Source organism: Eriocheir sinensis, chromosome 21 (assembly GCF_024679095.1).
Source record: "Eriocheir sinensis breed Jianghai 21 chromosome 21, ASM2467909v1, whole genome shotgun sequence".
Lineage (NCBI taxonomy): Eukaryota > Metazoa > Arthropoda > Malacostraca > Decapoda > Varunidae > Eriocheir > Eriocheir sinensis.
This window is the reverse complement of record NC_066529.1, coordinates 11,370,146-11,391,026: the sequence shown is the minus strand read 5'-3', so window position 1 is coordinate 11,391,026 and position 20,881 is coordinate 11,370,146. Positions and strand designations below refer to the sequence as shown.

At 41.3% G+C, this 20,881-nt stretch overlaps 1 long non-coding RNA gene across 1 annotated transcript in view; it reads left to right on the top strand.

Annotated features, from left to right (window-relative positions):
- The window catches only part of LOC127001828 (uncharacterized), a 119,674-nt gene that overhangs the window by 90,133 nt on the left and 8,660 nt on the right, over nucleotides 1–20,881 (top strand). The window contains exon 3 of the long non-coding RNA XR_007755474.1: nucleotides 7,742–7,791. This is a non-coding gene — a long non-coding RNA (uncharacterized LOC127001828). The remainder of the gene's footprint in view (nucleotides 1–7,741; nucleotides 7,792–20,881) is intronic.

Here is a 20,881-nt window from a genome sequence, read left to right as displayed (position 1 = left end):
GGAAGAAAGAAGAGAAGTGAAAGAAATGAAGAAGAAAAGGAAAGGAAAGAAGGAAAGACATAAAAGAAACCTTGATCATAAGAAGGAAGAAAGAAGAGATGTGAACTGAAGGAAGAAAACAAGATAACAAAACACAGAACAGAGATAGAGATAGAGAAGGAAGGAAATGAAGAGAGAAAAAAGGAGAGGAAAAGGAACTAAATAAAAAAACATATGTCGAGATGGAAAGAAAGAAGAAAGCAGGGAAGAAATAAAGATTGAAAGAACCAAGAAAGCAAAACCCCTTATAGAGATGGAGAGAAAAGGAAGGATGTGAAGGAAAGAAGGGAGGAGGAAACAGCAGAAAGGAAGGAAGCAGAGGAGAAGGAAAGCGGCATGAAAGAAAGGTAGATAAACATAAGAAGGAAGAAAAAAAAGAACTGAGCATTGAAGAAACCAAAAAAAAATCAAGAGAGAAGGAAGGAAGGAAGTGAAGGAAGGGAAGGGAAGCAGAGAAGAAGGAAATGGGCATGAAAGAAAGAGAAGAGAGAAGAAAAAGAGAGAATGAAAGAAGATTGAAGGAACTAAGAAAACAAGAAAGAAGAAGGTTTAGGAAGGGAAGGAGGAAGTGAAGGAAGGGAAGCAGCGGCAGCAAGGGAGGAGAAGAAGGGAAGGGGAGGGAAGAGGAGGACTTTGTTAATAAGATCCTCATGGTAAGGAGCCTTGTAGCGTTTTCTTTCCGAGTTCTCTATTGCGTCGCGAGGTATTAGATGTTTAAGGCTGTGTTTACATCGCCGGGGGAACGACTGAGCGAGAGAGAGAGAGAGAGAGAGAGAGAGAGAGAGAGAGAGAGAGGGATGGAAGGGAGAGGCAGGGGAGGATGCGAATGTTGTAACCAATGAAAGAATGGGAAGAGTGAAAGAAAGAAAGCTTGAGAGAGAGAGAGAGAGAGAGAGAGAGAGAGAGAGAGAGAGAGAGAGTAAACAGAAGTAGGAGAAGAAGGAGGAGAAAGAGGAAAGGAGAGAGTGAAAGTGAGAGAGAGTGAAAGACAGAGAGAGAAAGAGAGAGAGAAAGTTAATGTCTGCCGTAAACAAGAGAAGGAAAGGAGAGGGGGAAAGAGAGTGAGATACAAGCAGAGAGAGAGAGAGAGAGAGAGAGAGAGAGAGAGAGAGAGAGAGAGAGACCCTCCTTCTTTCCTTCCCTCTGTTTCCCTCGAACATAAACACCTCCATTTTCTCCCCTTAAGCTTATGACCAGAGGCAAGACGACGCATGATATCCCCCTCTTCTTCCTCCTCCTCCTCCTCTTCCTCCTTCCTCCTAGTGCTCCTCTCTTCCTCCATCTCTTTCCTTCCTCCTCGATTCCTTCCCTTCTTAACCAACCAACATCTTCCTCGTCGAGAGAGAGAGAGAGAGAGAGAGAGAGAGAGAGACCCTCATTCTCCCCTCAGACCATTACCATATTTCCCCCAAAGTTTCCCTGGGTGTAATAGCGCACATTACTAAGACAAATGCCGCCCTGCCTCCAAGACCTTCATACTTCAGTCCTAAGAAACAAAAGGGCGAGGTGTTTTATGCTTCTCCTAACCCCCCTTCACCCCCCTTTGCCCCCCCTGGAGAATGAGACGTCCTCCTCCCTCGGCCTCATAAGTCCAACTGGGGGCCCCGGGGCTATTCTTTCAGTGACGTCACGATATTAATTTCACGGCGAGCGCTGATTGGCGGAGACAGGCGGGCGTATTGAGCGGGTCGGCGCCACACTGACCAATGGATGCGTCGGGCGAGGGATGAGGAATGTGAACCGTAATGGGCCCTAGCGACCACCGCAGCCTCCTCCTCCTCCGCCTCCGCCTCCTCCTTCTTCTCCGCCGCTTCCTTCCTCCTCCTCCTCTTCTTCGTTCTTATGTTTCTCACTCTCTCTCCCTCTTTCTTCTTCTTCTTCCGGTCTTACTCTTCGTCTTACTGTGTTTCTGCCTCCTCTTGGTCCTACTCTTTCTCCTTACTTGTCTTCCTCCTCCTCCTCCTCCTCCTCCTCCTCCTCTTCTTCTTCCCTTCTTCCTTCTGGTTCTCGTTTTCCTCCCACTTCTACCTATGACTCATCTCACTTTTTCTTCTTTGTCCCTCCTCTTCCTCCTCCTCCTTCTTCTTCCTCTTCTTCCTCCTCCTTCTTCTTCCTCCGCTTCCTTCTCCTCTTCGTTCTTCTCCTTCTCTTTCTTCTCCTTCTGGTCTTCCTCTTCCTCTTACTGTGCTTCAGCCTAACGTCCTCTTGCTTCTCCTAGTTTTCCTTCTTCTTCTTACTCCTCCTCCTCCTCCTCCTCCTCCTCCTCCTCCTCCTCCTCCTTCTCCTCTTCTTATTCCTTTAATTCTTGTTACTGGGGTGTCTGCTTCTCTCTTCTTCCATAACCTCCGCCGCTGTCTGGAGGAGAGGAGGAAAGGGAGAGATGGACAGTAGGAGAGGAGGAAGGGAGGAGAGAGGGAAGAAGAAGGGAAGGAAGAGGGGACGAAGGCGATCCCATCTATGATCACTCGCTGACCATCTCTTTCCTCCTCCTCCTCCTCCTCCTCCTCCTCCTCCTCTTACGTTTTCCCCTGACATAGGAAAAAGAAAAGGAGGATATGGGTTTTATTGCTTTCCATGTTTGTGTGACGTGTGTGTGTGTGTGTGTGTGTGTGTGTGTGTGTGCGCGCGTGTGTGTGCGTGTGCGTGTGTGAGAGTTATCTTGTCGGTCTGCATTATTTTTTGGGTGGAATACACACACACACACACACACACACACACACACAGAGAGAGAGAGAGAGAGAGAGAGAGAGAGAGAGAGAGAGAGAGAGTGCACAGAACCTTCCTTTCATTTGCCATCAAGAGGGAAAGAAACAAACAAACAAACGCATTACAAACATTAGATAATCAACGTCCCTCCTCCTCCTCCTCCTCTTCCTCCTCCTCCTCCTCCTCCTCCTCCTCCTCTTCGTATGCTTTTAAACATGTAAGGACAAACACAGCACTCAAAGCAAAAAACAAACAAACAGAAACCACCACCACCACCTCTATCACCACCACCACCACTACTATCACCACCACCACCACCACCACCACCACTACTATCACCACCACCACCACCACCACCACCACCGACAGCAGAGACGAGGAGACGGGATAGAGGTAGGGAGGGAGGGAGACTGACTAGGTAGGTGGATGGGTGAGGGAGTGAGAGAGAGAGAGAGAGAGAGAGAGGTAGGAGGAAAAAAAAGCGCGAAATATTCAGTGTTAAACCAATTTGCATCTATTTCCATAAGCGAATTCATAGCGAGTCTGCCGTGCATGTGAATTTTCATTTTTTCCGACATTACAACGGGTCGTACGCGCGCCGGGCCGCCCTAGTTATGCCGGCGTGTGTTTTGAAACGTCCTGATTGAATTATGCATTTATTCATATCCCTCACCAGCCGCTCCGTTGCTGAGGCGGATGATGAGGCTGATGATGATGATGATGCTTTTGTTGTTGTTGTCCTCCCTACCCCCGCCGCCGCCGCCGCCGCCGCCGCTGTGATTTTCATGCGAGTTAGTTTTCAGAATTTAATCGTATTTTATTCTTTTTTTAACACCTGCCAGCCGGCCATAAATGAATGCTTAATAAGGGCCGGGCTGAGTTCTTTTTGCTGCTGCTGTTGTTGCTGTTGGTAGTGGTGTGTTGTGTGTTTGTTTGTGTGTGTGTGTGTGATTTATGTGTGTTGACAGGGTTTTGTGTGTGTGTGTGTGTGTGTGTGTGTGTGTGTGTGTGTGTGTGTGTGTGTGTGTGTAGATGATTTCTGTTCTGATATATAGATATATATATATATATATATATATATATATATATATATATATATATATATATATATATATAGTTGATTAAATCTTGCCAGGTGTTTTCTCTCTCTCTCTCTCTCTCTCTCTCTCTCTCTCTCTCTCTCTCTCTCTCTCTCTCTAACTCCAAATAAGTATAAAGGAAGAGCAGCATTAAGAGAGAGAGAGAGAGAGAGAGAGAGACAGACAGACAGATTATAATTATACAACACTTCGCCAGGCGTGTTGGTTACCTTTATTAATTATTTACATCCACGGCAGAGAAGGATGGAGATTGTGTGTTCATCTTGTATAACTCTCACTCGTCCTCTTTATCCATCTGTCTATCTGTCTATCTATCTATCTATCCAACATGGCGAGGTGAGTGGCCCATTAAAGGGTGATGCCACACGCCGATGGAAAAAGCAGAAGCGATACACGTAAATATTGAAGAAGACGCCGTGGCTGAAGAAGAGGAGAGGAGAGGAGAGGATTAACACTTGTGGCATTTTTCCTCCTCCTGTGATGATTCTTTTTTTTCTTGTTTCTTCTCTTCCCGTGTCTTCTTGTGCCTTGCTGGTATTGCCTTTGTTTTGTGTTATGAGTTGTCCTACTTGAAGTCTTTGTTTTTAGTAAGTAATAATGATGTTAATGATAATAGTAGTTGAGAATGTGTACGTATGGCTATGGTACCACAATACATACGAAGAAAGATAAAAAAAAAAACGTTCTGCGGTTAACCTAAAGCTTTTTTTGAGAACAGGAAGACTCGAGGGATAGTAAATATAAGAGTAGCTAGTGCGATACTCTTTGTAGCGACACCACGTCTGGTTTGAAAAAATATATGAAAAAAAACACGTTCTCATTTCAAAACTTAAAAACAATGCACGTGACAGGAATCAAGAACAAAAACTAAAGTAATATTCTTAATGAAAAAATAAAAAAAGGGAATAATATCCGGAAGAATGTATGAAAATATAAAAAGATAAAAACTGACAGTGAAAAATTAAGAGAAATAATAAGAGAATAAATAGAAAAAATAAGGAAAAAAATTAACAGTGAAAAAGGAGTAAAAGAGAAGAGAACAAATGAAAATAAAAGGAAAGGAAAGAACTGTGAAATTTAAAAAGAAAAGAAAAAGGAAGAGAATAAATTGAAATAAAAAAGAAAATGAGTGTGGGGTGCATTATGAAACGAGTGGAAAGGAAAGATGGTAAAGACGAGAGAGAGAGAGAGAGAGAGAGGCAGTGTGCAGGTGATGTATGGTGCACAGCGTCGCCCTCTCGCGAGACACACTTTAATTGACACTTTTGCGCACTTTGCCTTTGCGTTGTGTGTTATCACGTGCTTCGTCTTGCTCTTCCTCCTCCACTTCCTCCTCTTTCTCCTCCTCTTTCCTCTTCCTCTCCTTCTTCTTCTCCTCCTTCTCCTTCTCTTTATTCTTCTGCTTTCCTCTCCCCTCCCCGACCTTCAGTCTCTTTAATTCTCTTCCTCTCCAAGGCCCTTTCTCTCTCTCTCTCTCTCTCTCTCTCTCTCTCTCTCTCTCTCTCTCTCTCTCTCTCTCTCTCTCTCTCTCTCTCTCTCTCTCTCTCTCTCTCTCTCTCTCTCTCTCTCTCTCTCTCTCTCTCTCTCTCTCTCTCTCTTCATTGCTTCACCGCACTTTTCCCCTTTTCCAATTAATTATAATTAATTTATCAGTTCAGCGAACACACACACACACACACACACACGCACACGCACACGCACACATACTCACACACACACTCTACCTCACCCTTGTAGACATTCAACCTTTCTTTTCAGCTTTACATTCTCTCTCTCTCTCTCTCTCTCTCTCTCTCTCTCTCTCTCTCTCTCTCTCTCTCTCTCTCTCTCTCTCTCTCTCTCTCTCTCTCTCTCTCTCTCTCTCTCTCTCTCTCTCTCTCTCTCTCTCTCTCTCTCTCGCTGACTCCCTCCCTCCCTTCCTACTGCGATCTGCCAAAATATTGTTGCATTTTGTTTTTGTTCTCTGTTATCTATCGGTGTTTGTCTCTCGTTCCCCTGTTCGTAGTTGCCCGTTATTGTGGCGCAGGAAATATCTCTCCCTTCTCCCCCCTTAGGTTTGATTTTCATTGTTTTCGAATGCTCTCCCTCGACCTTCCTGTGGCTCCTCCTTTTTAGAATCCCTCTTTACCCGTATTTTTTTTCCTTTTTCTTTCGCTTTCGTTTTCAGTTTTGTCTTTCTTTGTCTTTTTGTTGGTGAGGGTTTTTTTCTATATTTCTTTTTTTTCTTGTGATGAATTTCTTTGTTACTTTTATTATTATTATCGTTTTTTTTTCTCTCTCTCGTTCTTTCTATTTTATTTGTGCTTTTTTGTTTTAATATCCACCTTTTGTACGTTTTTTTTTCTTTTTTTTGGTACATCTGAGGAATTCGTTCTTTTTGGGGAGGTTCGGCGTTTTCTTTCTCTCTCTCTGTTCCTTTATTTCGTTTTTATTGCATTTTTACATATTCTCTTCTTTTTCCTTTTTCGATTTTTATTTTTCATTCGTTCGTTCTTTTTCCCCAGTTTTGTCTTTTACGTGCGTTTAACCGTGAGAGGAGGAGGGAGGAAGAGGAGGAGGGAGGAGGAGGAGGGAGGAGGAGGGGGAGGGAGAGGAGGTTGAGGGTTCGGGTGGAGGTAAATTTGGTTGTTTTTCCCTCCATGATATTTCCTCCCGAGCCACTTTGCATATCGCGCAGTCACTGTGTATTTTGCTGCCAGAAAACTTGCCTGCCTACCTGCCTGCCTGCCTACCTTTCTCTCTCTCTCTCTCTCTCTCTCTCTCTCTCTCTCTCTCTCTCTCTCTCTCTCTCTCTCTCTCTCTCTCTCTCTCTCTCTCTCTCTCTCTCTCTCTCTCTCTCTCTCTCTCTCTCTCTCTCTCTCTCTCTCTCTCGTTTTCTCTGATTTCGTCCACCATTTTTTTATTTGACTTTCATCCTTTCCCTTTTAGCTTCATCCGTAATCTGGAGGTATTTTTTTGTGTGCACTTCGAAGCTGATTGTCCTACACACGCACACACACACACACACACACGCACACGCACACGCACACGCACACCTACACGGACACGTCAAGAACAGTCGGCTTTTTCCTGACCGATGTTTTCTATAAATATTTACGTATAAATATGGGATGTCACTTCTTTCTCTTCTTAGCATGTGAAAGTCCACGGTATTTGCTTGTCACGTTTCCATTCCTCTTAGTGTGAGATTCTCAAAACTAATTCATTTATTTTTTGCCTCTACCTTGAAAGAGGAAAAAAAAATTGTATTGCCTTATGAAAGTCTATGGGGTTTGCTTTTCACGTTTCACTGTATATGTATTATACTGAACATACTTTTTGGTTCTACTGTGAAAAAAGGAGAATTATTGGACACTCAGCAAATCCTTAATCGTAGATAGTTAATGAGACTTTTTAATATTTCTTGTGATGACATATTCAGACAGTGAGTTAGAATTGAGTATTACAAATCGCATATAACACCTTCTTTTGTAACTTTTTGTCCGTCTTTTCCTTCCTTACTATGTTCTTCGTCTAATTAAAATGCAAAGAGGAAAAATGAGGTACAACTGCATATACCACTTTTTTTCTATCTCCTTACTATCCCACTGTGCGTCTTGTCTTGTTACGGTGCACAACGCTGTGTAGAAAGATGAGGCAGAATTCAGGTGTAAAGTTTGTCGGAGTATATCGTGTGTTTTTTTTTGCTCTCAGTCAAACTTAAAGAAACTAAACTTTTTCACGGATGTTGTTCAGATCTTGGGGAAGGTTTACGTGTAGACAGTATCGTAGAATTTACCTTACCTGAAGAAATTGTTATGCTCTATTTTTTTTTTTTTTTTTTTTTGTGTGTGTGTGTGTGTGTTTGCTGTTTATATTTCTTTTTTTATTATATGTTTTGTTATTTTTATTTGCAGTGGGAAGTTCGTGTGCTTAGTGGATGCAGCGGCCTGATCGTTCTTTCAAGGTGAGTAGAGCAAAAGTGTGGCTATTGTTTCTTTTGTAGTCATGATTGATTTGTTGTTAATTCGGTATATTTTTCAGTGCAGTGCTTCCTTGCTTTGTTATTGTCGATGTTGTTCTTGTGTATGTTGCTGTTGTTGATGATGATGTTATTGTACTTATAACTGTTTCACGACTTACCAGTTGGTCATTTTTACTTACATCACTTTTACTTTTAACACAACACTGCAACCACATATTTATATTTTATCACACACACACACACACACACACACACACACACACACACACACCCTACCCACTAACAAAGCCCCCACCCCACCCCACCCCTACACACATACACTACCACCACTCCACAAGTACCTCCACATACTCTTCACTGAAACAAACAAACAGACAGACAGAGAGAAGGGAGTACAGACAGACATCACTGCTTGAGACCAGGGTATGGAAGGCGAGAGTGAGGACGAGGAGGAGTGGGAGAGCGACGCGTGGAGGCAAGGGGTAGCAGGAGGGGGCCGCAGGATGGCTGTCTGTCGCGTCTCTTCTCCATCATGAAATAGGGAAAGGTGGAAAGTTGGAAGCTGAGCGGCAACTCTCTGGAAGGCTGCAAGTTAATGTTCGCTGCGATGGCTGACAAATTATTGGGAGATTGAGAGGAAGTATTAGAGAGATTAAGAGAGAGAGAGAGAGAGAGAGAGAGAGAGAGAGAGAGAGAGAGAGAGAGACTTGGATTGTCGTTAGATTTACCTTAATGAGAATAATCTTTAGGATTGACAGATGCAGAGAAAGTAGGATGCTGATGATTAGAGTTAACTATGACAATGATGCGTTTTAGTAGTAGTAGTAGTAGTAGTAGTAGTAGTAGTAGTAGTAGTAGCAGTAGAAGTAGTAGTAGTAGTAGTAGTAGTAGTAGTAGTTATTGTTGTCGTAGTTAGCAAGCCAGCACCGGAAGCAATCGTACAAATAAACAAATAAATAAATAAACAAATAAACGAGAGAGGAAAAAAAGAGAGACGCGTTCGGTGAGACATATTTTTTTTATCCCATTCTAATTACCTTCGCTAATAACCAACCAGTCTGGGCGAGGGCGTGATTAACAGAGCAAGAATGACTGCACGCTTTTATTATACACGCCGAACGGGAGGCATAATATTTGCATAACATAATGACGCAATTTTACCCCGCCGCAAAACCACCACGCACTGAAAGAAGCCAATCCAATTAAGAAAAAAAATTAATTACTGCCCCTCCTCTCCCTCTCTCTCTCTCCCTCACCCTCTCTCCCTCCCTCCCTTCCTCCCTGCATTCCTCCCTCCCCTCCCTAGCCAAGTAATTACCCTTCATACCTCACTTCCGAGAGCATAACACACACACACACACACACACACACACACACACACACACACACACACACACACACACACACACACACACACACACATTCTTTCACTATCACCCTACCGATCACTACCGCTGCTCCGGAGGCCGACTCACTATTCACTATTCACTCATAATCCTTCCTCCCTCTCCCTTCCTCTCCCTCTTCCTCTCCCTTTCTCTCTCTCTCTCCCTCAACGTGGCTCCTCGCAGTGAGTATGCAGATGGATTCTCAGCTCGCAGTTAGCAGAAGGGAGGAGGAGGAGGAAGAGGAGGGAGTATTGGTTTGCTAGGAGGAGGAGGAGGAGGAGGAGGAGGAGGAGGAGGAGGAGGAGGAGGCGGGGTATTGGTTGGCTGGCAGTGTAGAGACGTTGATCTTGTATTAGGATAAACTACACCCTATGCAAATGATGTCGAGGATGCTGCTGTTGTTGCTGTTGTTGGTTGTTGTTCTTGGTGGTTGCGGTGGTGGTGGTGGTGGTGGTTTTCTTCTGCTTGTTATTGTTATCATTTTTATTTTGCATGTTGTCTGTAGGATTGTGGGGGTTTTTTGGTAGTTTGTAGTTGTGGATATTGTTATTTTCGTTGTGTGTTGTTGTTTCTGTTCTTCTGCTTGTTATTGTTATTATTATACTCATTTTACCTGTTGCTGGTAGGCTCGCGAGGTTTTTTTGTAGCTTTAGAGATTGTTGTTGTTGTTGTTGTTGTTGTATGAGGTGATACGGATAGTGATGGTGGTGATGGGAAGAGGAGGAGGAAGGTGAAGCGATGGTGATGGAAGAGATTTATAAGTTCGTTGGTGAGAAAGTGAGCTTGGAGGAATGTAAAAAAAAAATTAGTAAGCTGTGATGTTCTTCGTGAATGCGTAACACTTTTCTTCTTCTATTATACTCAAAATATAAACGGTGTTACTTTGTCTTTTTTTTTCTTTCTTTTTCTCTAATAATTTACTTTATATCGACTCAACTTGTTTTTTAATTGATGCCTTTAGTTTGTAAGTGATTTGTGCTTTGTGTTTGTCTGTGCATTAGAATATTTGGTGTTATCCTAAATTCAAACCATCAAATCACTTCACTATATATGTTTGCGTAAATTTTGTTATAGAGGTTGCAAAGTTACGCGCCTGTCAGTTACGTACAATCTTGAGTGAGTGATTTGTGCTTCTTCTTTGTCTGTGCATTAAAATATTCGGTGTTATCCTAAATTCAAACTATAAAATCACATCACTATATATGTATGCGTAAATTTGCTTATAAAGGATGCAGAGTTACGCGCCTGTCAGTAACGTACAATCTTGAGTGAGTGATTTGTGCTTCTTGTTTATCTATGCATTAAAATATCCGGTGTTATCCTAAATTCAAACCATAAAATCACATCACTATATATGTATGCGTAAATTTGCTTATAAAGGTTGCAAAGTTACGCGCCTGTCAGTTACGTACAATCTTGAGTGAGTGATTTGTGCTTCTTTTTTATCTATGCATTAAAATATCCGGTGTTATCCTAAATTCAAACCATAAAATCACATCACTATATATGTATGCGTAATTGTTTATCTATGCATTAAAATATTCGGTGTTATCCTAAATTCAAACCATAAAATCACATCACTATATATGTATGCGTAAATTTGCTTATAAAGGATGCAGAGTTACGCGCCTGTCAGTAACGTACAATCTTGAGTGAGTGATTTGTGCTTCTTCTTTGTCTGTGCATTAAAATATTCGGTGTTATCCTAAATTCAAACCATAAAATCACATCACTATATATGTATGCGTAAATTTGCTTATAAAGGATGCAGAGTTACGCACCTGTCAGTTACGTACAATCTCTACAAAATATTCCTTCATCTTTTCAGTATTCCGAAGAGAAGGCTGCCCCGTATCGGCATCAGAATCTCTTAATTCAATCCTCTGTTTTTTCTCCTTCCCGGGGCTGGATCCCTTTCTGCAATGATCGGCCGTTTGATCACCTTCCAATCCGCTCTGTACTTTAATCTTAGCTTCACAAATCTCTTCATCCTCTTCCTCCTCCTCTTCTATTCTCTGCCTTTTCTTTTCCTCTCTTTACTTTCTCTATTCATCTCTCCCTCTTTCTCTCCTCTACCTTTATCTTCCTCCTCTTCTATTTTCCGCCTTTTCTTTTCCTCTCTTTTCTCTATTCACTTCTCTCTCTTTCTCTCTTCTACTTTTATCTTCCTCCTCCTCTATTTTCCGCCTTTTCTTTTCCTCTCTTCATCTATTCACCTCTCCCTCTTTCTCTCCTCTACCTTTATCCTCTTCCTCCTCTCTCTTCTATTTTCCGTCTACTCCTCTTTTACTCCTCTTCATTCATTCACTCACTCTCTCCCTCCTTCTCTCCTTTACCCTCATCCACTTCCTCCTCCCTCTTCTATTTCTCTTTACTCCTCTTCATCTACTCCCCTTTCCTTCTCTCTTCAACTTTCACCTTCTTTCTACTCTTCTTCGCTCTTTTCTTTTTCCTCTCTTCACTCCTTCTCTATATCTACTCAGTTCTCCCTCCGCATCTCTACCTTTATCATCTTCTTCCTCTTCTAATTTCCCGCACTTTCTTTTCCTCTCTTTTCTCCTCCGCTTTATATATTCACCTCTCCCTCCATCTCTCCTCTTCTCTTTTCCATAATCATGTTCCCGGAAAGTAACGTAGTAACCCCCTAGATTTTTCCCTTCGCCAACGACAATCGCTTCCCGTTTTCTTCCTTATAACTGCATTCCTTTCCTCTAGTCTTATCATAAAACTGACTAGCGTTCATTTTTCTTACGCGATCTGCATACGAGAGAGAGAGAGAGAGAGAGAGAGAGAGAGAGAGAGAGAGAGAGAGAGAGAGAGAGAGAGAGAGAGAGAGAGAGAGAGAGATCTAACAACGTAATGTGGAATTCAAATACGGGAAAGTCTGAGGATTGCGTGGAGGTCATGAGAGAGAGAGAGAGAGAGAGAGAGAGAGAGAGAGAGAGAGAGAGAGAGAGAGAGAGAGAGAGAGAGAGAGAGAGAGAGAGAGAGAGGGGATGCGCGTCTCCTCATAAGGATTTGCCGCATCGCCTTATAAGTCAGTGAATTCGTCTGTCTGGATTGAAGAATTTCGTGTTTGTCTGTCACGGGGAATGGGGGCGATATGGAAATGGAGGGTATTATGGCTGATCGTGTGTGTGTGTGTGTGTGTGTGTGTGTGTGTGTGTGTGTGAGGGGGAGTGTAAGGGAAGAGTAGGAGAAGGAGGAAGAGAAGGAAGGGAGGGAAACGAGGAAAGAAGAGAATGAAAAGGAAGGTGGAGAGACAAGAATATAAGAATGATAATGATGAGAAATAAGAAGAAACAGATAAAGACAACACAAACACACTCACACAAACACTCACACTCCACCCCCCCCCCCCTACACACGCACAGAAGAGAAGGAAAAGGAAGGAGGAGAGACAAGAATATAAGAATGATAATGATGAGAAATATAAAGAAACAGATAAAGACGACACAAACACACTCACACACACACACACACACTCCACCCCCCCCCCAACCCCCTCCACCCCCCCCCACACACACAACCTCCTCACAGCACACGATATCGACGCATCACTCCATCCATAATATTTTCCCCGCTTATGATTGGCTGGCGGGGGCGGTGTCTTGGCCTATGGGGGGCCGCGCCTAGATTAATATCGTGACGTCATCGGAGGGGCCGGACGGAGGCGACGTTATTCATATTCGAGTCTCCCATTGGTTGGAAATATGACAGGTTGCCTCGCGCTGCCTCCCTTTATTGCTCCTCCCTCCCTCCCTTCCTCCCTCCCTTTCTCTCTCTCTTCCTTCCTCCACGCTCGTCCGTCTCTCCGTCTCACTCACTCCCTCTCCCTCGCTCTTCCTTCTTTCTTCCCCCTCTCTCTCTGTCCCCTGGTTTTCATTCGCCTCCTCGTCTTTCTCATTTTCCTCCTTTTTTTCATTCTCCCTTCTCCTTCTTTCTCTTCTCCTCTTCCTCCTCCTCCTCACATTCGTCCTACATCCTCTTCTTTCTCTCCTCATCTTCCCTTCCTCTCCCTTTCCCTCTCGTGCCGCCACACACACAAACACACAAACACACACTTTTTATATCCACACTCAGTAGGAAAAACACGTATGCATGAAAGATTGTGAGTGTAAAGCGCGGAATAATCACACACACACACAAATAAACAACCAAACAAACAAACAAACATTCATATAGAGGCGGGAAAAGAACAGAAGCTAGAACGTATATGAAAAGTGGCGACGACAAACCGAAGACTAAAATAATATCATCCCAAACATTCGCAATCAAGAAAACAAAACAAAAGACAAAACAAAACAATACTAAAAATCATGCAAGAAAGATGGCGAGATGCTACCGAAACCACACACGACGAACCACACACACACACACACACACACACATATATAACAAACACCAACTCAACAACCCCTCAGAAGACACGAAAAACAAGAAACAATCATCTCTGAGAACACGAAATATGAAAGACCGTGATGAGAAACCGAAACCAAGCAAGGAAGTCGAGGTTGTAGAAAGACCGACCGACCGACAACAGACTAGACAAGACCAGCCGAACATGGAGGGAAGGGAAAGAGGGAGAGAGGAAGCGCGCGAGAGGGAGGGAGAGAGAGAGGAAGGGAGAGCGAGTGAGAGCCAGTGGGCAGCCGGGAGACTCTGGGTCCATCTAGCGGAGCCGAGAGCGTCCCAGGAGGAGCGGAGCGGCGCGGGGCTGGAGCATATGCCGGGGGCCGTACCAGCGCCGTCCATTTCCTAGAGCGGATGTAATAGAGCATTGTCGGAGCGGAGTAAGACAGTATTGATTGATGCCCCGACCAGCCAGCCAGCCAGCCGACCACCTGACCCTCCCCGCCCCCCTTTCTCTCTCTGTCTTTCTCTTTCTCTCTCTCTCTCGGATAAAAGGATGAAGACCAGGAGTGTAGCGTTCATCAAAATCATCGTGTCCTTATTTGTAGTCTTAATAGGTTTCTTGTTTTGTAGCCTGGAAAGTAGATATTAGTTGTATTGTAGTTAGAAGTAGTAGTAGTAGTAGTAGTAGTAGTAGTAATAGTAGTGAGGTTGATAACAATGAAAGTAATATAATAGAGAGAATATCAACAAGAGCATCACCAAGGAATGTATGCTACTGTAGTTAGAGTAGTAGACGTAGTAACGATGTAGTAGTTGCGTTAGTAGTGTTAGTAATAATGGTGGTGGTAGTGGTGGTGGTAGTGGTGGGGGTGGTGGCGGCGGCGGCTAAGTCTGTGGAAAATGGAAACTGAACTTGATAAACGAGAGATGATGAAGTGAAATACGGAGTGAATGCCTTAGAAAAATTGGTATGACAAGATGATGATGGCGGTGGTGGTGATGATGGTGATGTCGGTGAGGATGATTTAAGATACAAATAATAATAATAGTAATAACATCGATGATACTGATGGATAAAAAGAATGAGAAGGTGAAGCAGCTGAAGAAGAAAAAGAAGAAGAAGAAAAATTAATGAATATATGATTAATAATATAAAAAAACGGAATGAATAATCTTAAACACGCACACGAGAACACAAGGTCAAACGAAGATCAAAACAAAGGAAACAGAAAAAAGGAAAAGATCAAGAAAGAAAGAGAAATCGGGGAAGAAGTAGAAGTTGAGAAAGTAAGAATGAGCGAGAGAGTGTGAGAGAGAGGGAGGAGAGAGTACGAAGCGAAGGGAAGGCAACAAAAAGAAAAAGAGTAAAAGAGGAGAAAAGAAGAAAGAAAAAAAAGAAGAATTGGAAGAGGAGACAGAAGAGGCAGGAATCACAGTAGCAGAAACGGCGAGAGATGGAGGAAGAGTGAAAGAAAGATTTGAGGGAAGAAAGAAAAAGGAGATAAAGGAAGAGATAGGAAGAAAAGAAATATGAGAGAGAGAGAGAGAGAGAGAGAGAGAGAGAGAGAGAGAGAGAGAGAGAGAGAGAGAGAGAGAGAGAGAGAGAGAGAGAGAGAGAGAGAGAGAGAGAGAGAGAGAGAGAGACGAATAGGGCAAGATGAACGAGAAGGTGAAGGAAGGAAAAGGAGGAGGAGGATAACGCGGAGGAAAAGAAAATAGAAAAAAAGGGAAAAGAAATACCAAAAAGAAGAAGGAGAGGAAGAGGAGAGAAAGAAAAAAAATTAAAGAAAAAGAAGTAAAAAGAGAAATAAAAGAAACCTACTAGCAGACTAAGGAGCAGGAGAAATAGGAGGAGGCGGAGGAGAAGGAGGAAGAGTACGGTCGAGAAGGTGAGGAAGGAATAGTAGAAGGAGAAAAGTGAAAAAAAGAGGAATCTGGTGAAAAGGAAGAAGGGTGAATACGAGGAGGAGAAGGAGTAGGAGGAGGTTAAGAAAAGGAGGAGCAGCAGAAGTAGCAAAAAAAAAGGGAATAAAGAAAAAAATTAGAAAAATGGTAAGATAGAAGGAAAAATAGAAGGAGGAGGAATACAGGAAGAAGTAGGAGGAGGAAGAGAAAGAAGGAGAATGGTGATGAGGAAAAAGAAGGAGAAGAAGGTCAAAAGAGAAGAGTACAAGGAAGAGAAATGAAGAGTAGAAATAATTGAATGGAGCTGGTGAGAGAAAAGAGAAGGGGAAGAGAAAACAAGAGGAACAAGAGAAGGAGGTCAACGAAGAGAAAGAGAGGAAATAGAAACAAAAGGAAGAAGTTGGAAAGAAAAAGGATGAAAAAAGAGGGAGATAAGGAACACAAGAAATAGCAAACGGAGGAGGAGAAGGTCAAAGAGTGAGAGGAGGAGGGAAAGAAAGCAGAGGAATAAGATAGAAAGCAAGAAAAATAATAGAAGAAAATGGAGGAGGAGAAATAGGAGGTCAAAGAAGACAAGTAAGAGAAAGAGGAAGTCAAAGAGGAAGAATTAAAAGAAGAAAAAGGAGGAGGAGGAGCATAAGGAAGAGTAGGAGGAATAGGCGGAGGAAGAGCAAGAGGAGGTCAAAGAAAATATAAGTAAGAGGAAGAGGAATAAAAAGAGGAGAAATAGAAGAAAAAGAAAAAGGAGGAATAGAAGAAAAGAAAGGAGGAGGAGGAGGAAGCTGAAGAACAGGAGGAAGAACAAGAGAAAGTGGAGCAAGAGGAGGTGAAAGAAGAAAAGTAAGAGGAAGAGGAAGGCGAAGAGGAAAAGAAGAAAAGGGAGTGGAAGAGGAGCACAAGGAACAGGAGGAGGATCAAGAGGAAGTCAGAGAAGAGAGGGAAGATGAAGAGGAAGTCAAAGAGGAAGAGGAAGAAGGAAAAAAGAGAAGGAAGAGGGATAGAAGAAAACGAAAGAGGAGGAAAAGAAGAAAAAAAAGGAGGAAGAGGAGCACAAAGAACAGGCAGAGGAGGAGTAAGAGTAGCAAGAGGTCAAAGAAGAGAAGTAAGAGGAAAAGGAAAAGAAGAAAAGGGAGGAGGAACACGAGGAACAGAGGGAGGAGGAGCAAGAGGAGGTCACAGAAGAGAAGTAAGAGGAAGAGGAAAAGGAAGAAAAGTTAAAAAGAAGAAGGAGGAGGAAGGGCACAAAGAGCAAGAGGAACAGGAGGAAGAGGAGGAGCAAGAGCAGTTCAAAAAAAGAGAAGTAAGAGGAAGAAGAAGAAGATGTAAAAACGGAAGAGGAAAAGAAATAAAATGAAAAGGAGAAAAGAAGGAGGAGGAGGAGGGGGAGCAAGAGGAGGTCACAGAAGAGAAGTAAGAGGAAGAGGAAGAGGAAGAGGAGGAGGAGAGCACATTAATTTATGAGTCCGTTCCCGCGGCGCAGTGTAGCATCTCGGCCGCTCACACATTCACGACTTTTACCGCCCGGGAATTATGAGAAGCGTCAGCAGGTCTTATATATACTCTCTCTCTCTCTCTCTCTCTCTCTCTCTCTCTCTCTCTCTCTCTCTCTCTCTCTCTCTCTCTCTCTTAATTGTAATACTAAAATGTAACCTTTAGCACCTCTAACTTTGTATGAGAGAGAGAGAGGGAGGGAGGTAAAGCGAGGAAGGAAGGAAGGAAGGAAGGTCGGAGCGAGTAAGATTTTCCCTCGTCTGTAATTTTTTCGAGTCTGTTTCTTTTCATAGGCGCTTTTTATCTTAAAGGGGAAGGGGAGAGAGAGAGAGAGAGAGAGAGAGAGAGAGAGAGAGAGAGAGAGAGAGAGAGAGAGAGAGAGAGAGAGAGAGAGAGAGAGAGAGAGAGTGGTGAATATGGCCGTGAATAAGTCAGCCACCCACACCCACACACTCCCTCCGCCGCCGCCAACTCTCCATCTTTAATACAACTTAGCAAGACTGATAATATACGCACCTGGACGTATAGCGAAGAACCTCTGGAGGGGGGAGAGGGGAGGGGGACTCTCGGTGTGTATGGCTGTGTGTGGGGGAGGGAGCGTACGTGTGTGGGTGTGTGTGTGTGTGTGTGTGTGTGTGTGTGTGTGTGTGTGTGTGTGTGTGTTTCAGAAATTGGCGGAAATATTGAAGAAAGATAAATAATGTAACGAATTCTATATAAGTTTTTGTTTATGTACGTAGATGAATAAGAGAAAGGTGTGTGTGTGTGTGTGTGTGTGTGTGTGTGTGTGTGTGTGTGTGTGTGTGTGTGTGTGTGTGTGTGTGTGTGTGTGTGTGTGTGTTTAAAATATATATACCAACCAACCATCCCATTTTGATCTTCCAGCATGGAGAGCATTACAATAATTAGTTTTTATTAATACTCTCAGTGTCTCAGTAAATGAATGAAGGCGAGAAAGACCGCAGAGTAAATTCAGTGTTACTTCACGTATTAACCTGTAGCCAGTGGTTTATATGGAATTGTGTGTTGTTGTTGTTTTGTTTAATTTTGTTTTGTTTTTGTTTTTTGTAGTAAAGGAAGCAGCTCAAGGGCAAGAATATAAAAAAGCCCGCTAGTTAATGCTGCTGTTAAGGAAATAAAATAAGTGGCAAAACAGAGAGAGGGTTGAGTAATGTGAAAAGGTCAGCACAATTATAAAAAAAAAAAATTGATGTATAACAGTGGGTGCAGGGTCACAATGTTTACCTTTGAAAGAACAACACGAGAAATCAAAATTCATCACAGCCTTAACATTACTGCATTTTCATGACCTTTAACTTATCGCATATTACGTTACGAGCTGTGTCTAGTTCAGTGTCAGTAATAGAGAGATGTTACCAACTATGCCAACTCAATGAAAACTTGATACCGATTATACGAAAGACAATGTTACCAACTATACCAAGTAAAAAAAAATGCCGAAAATATGAAAGATATGTGACCAACTATATCAATTTAATACCACCTCAATACCGATAATAGGAAAGATATGTTACCAACGATAGCATTTCAATACCAATCTAATACCGATAATAAGAAACATGTGCGACCAACTCTACCAATTCAGTACCAAGTTAATACCGATAATAAAGATATGCGACCAACTCTACCAATTCAATACCAAGTTAATACCGATAATAAAGATATGCGACCAACTCTACCAATTCAATACCAAGTTAATACCGATAATAAAGATTTCGACCAACTCTACCAATTCAATACCAAGTTAATACCGATAATAAAGATATGCTACCAACTCTACCAATTTAATACCAAGTTAATACCGATAATAAAGATATGCGACCAACTCTACCAATTCAATACCAAGTTAATACCGATAATAAAGATATGCGACCAACTCTACCAATTTAATACCAAGTTAATACCGATAATAAAGATATGCGACCAACTCTACCAATTTAATACCAACTTAATACCAGTGATAAGAAAATATGCGACCAACTATACCATTTCAATACCAACCAACACCTGATTTTTTTTCAACGTTGTATTACTCTTCATCAACACTGATTTATCTTTTTTGACCCCGTTTCCAGTGTGTTGTTGTGTTGAATTTTTTATACCACTTTTTCGACTGAGTTTGTAATGTGTGAAAAACCCGGCACTCATAATTAGCTTCGTCCCAACAATATAATTAAAAAGCCAAACTAGCATCGTAACCGTTAATAAATACTAATATGACGCTAAAATAAATCCAGCGTTAGTACCAAGGATAAAAAAGACATGTGACAGTAACTTGACGAGGACACTCTTGTTAACTCGGCAATTAAATATTCCCTCTTTAAAACTAGCATCATAACTCTTAATAAATACTAATACAACACTTTAAAAATCCAGCTTTAGTACCAATAACAAGAAAGAAATGTCACCAGCTCAACCATACACATTAACTTGATAAAGACACTTGTAAACTTTGATATTAACTAAATTAATAATAATATTCAATAAATAAACTAAATGATAAAGTAAATAAATAATAAGAAAGATATGTCGCCAACTATACCGTACACAGTAACTTGTTAGACACTTTGTAAACTTTGATATTAATTCAATCTTTCCTCTTTAAAGCTATATTCTACAGCTCGATGCACAATAAGTTTAGAAAATGTGACCATCTGCATAACAAATGTTAATTTAAAGGAAGCTCTACTTAAAAGACTCCATCGGTGAAAAATTAAAGAAATGTGACCTTAAGATTAAGACCTCCACTTGAAAACTAAAAGAAATTTAAATAAAACTAAAAATCGTTACACTTTATATCTTTTACTTCTATTTGTCCTTCAGTTTCTATAAAACACAATAATAATAATAATAATAATAATAATAATAATAATAATAATAATAATAATAATAATAATAATAATAATTCTACCTGATAAAGGTAAAAAAATATATAAAGAACCACGATCGTAAATGCATGACCCCAGTTGTATAACGTAGAAAATATAAAGAAGCAAAATCCCAAAATGAAAAACTTCTCTTGATAGACTTAGAAGATATAAAAAAAAAAATCACAAACTTAATTATATAACGTCACAAAAAAAATAGGAAGAGAATATAAGGAAACACGACCTTACTATATATAACTCTACTTTTAAATCTTAGAAAAGTTTTAAAAAGCAACAACAACACTTACATGATGAATAACTTCAGTGGTAAAACTTAGGAAAAAAATAAATGAATAACGCCACTGTAAAACTCTGAAAACGCCTCATAAAACACAAAAAATAAAAATAATAAATATGCACGTCCTCTATATGCAGAATGTCTCTTGTAAAAATAAATAAAGTAAAATAAAATAAAGAGTAAAATTAAAGAAAACAATAAAACTAAAGAAAACCAAAAAGTAAAGAATAGGTAAAGAAGAAAAGAAGGAAGTGTAATAAGCACAGGAGAATAAAAAATAAGAATCAAAGAAAACCGTCAAGAAATGTCCGTAATTAATAACTATGATGATTCCCGATAATGCCTAAGCTCGGTAAACCCACGAACAACGAAAGAAAAAAGTACAAATAAAGAAACAAATATATAATAAAAAAAAATCTATGATATAAGAAGTTGAAGGAAATATTATGGAGTTTATGAAAAGTATGATATGTGTGTGTGTGTGTGTGTGTGTGTGTGTGTGTGTGTGTGTGTGTGTGTGTGTGACGAGAAATATTATATGTTCTTTCCTTTCCAACGATTAAAACAAGGATGACTTATATTAAGATTTATGTATGTTTTTGTGTTAACAGTAGTAGTAGGAGGAGGAGGAGTAGAAGAAGGAGCAGCAGCGACAGCAGTAGTAGTAGTAGTAGTAGTAGTAGTGGTAGTAGTAATCGTAGTTGTTGTTATTGTTCTTGTTCACGATATAGCAGTAAGAATTCTGA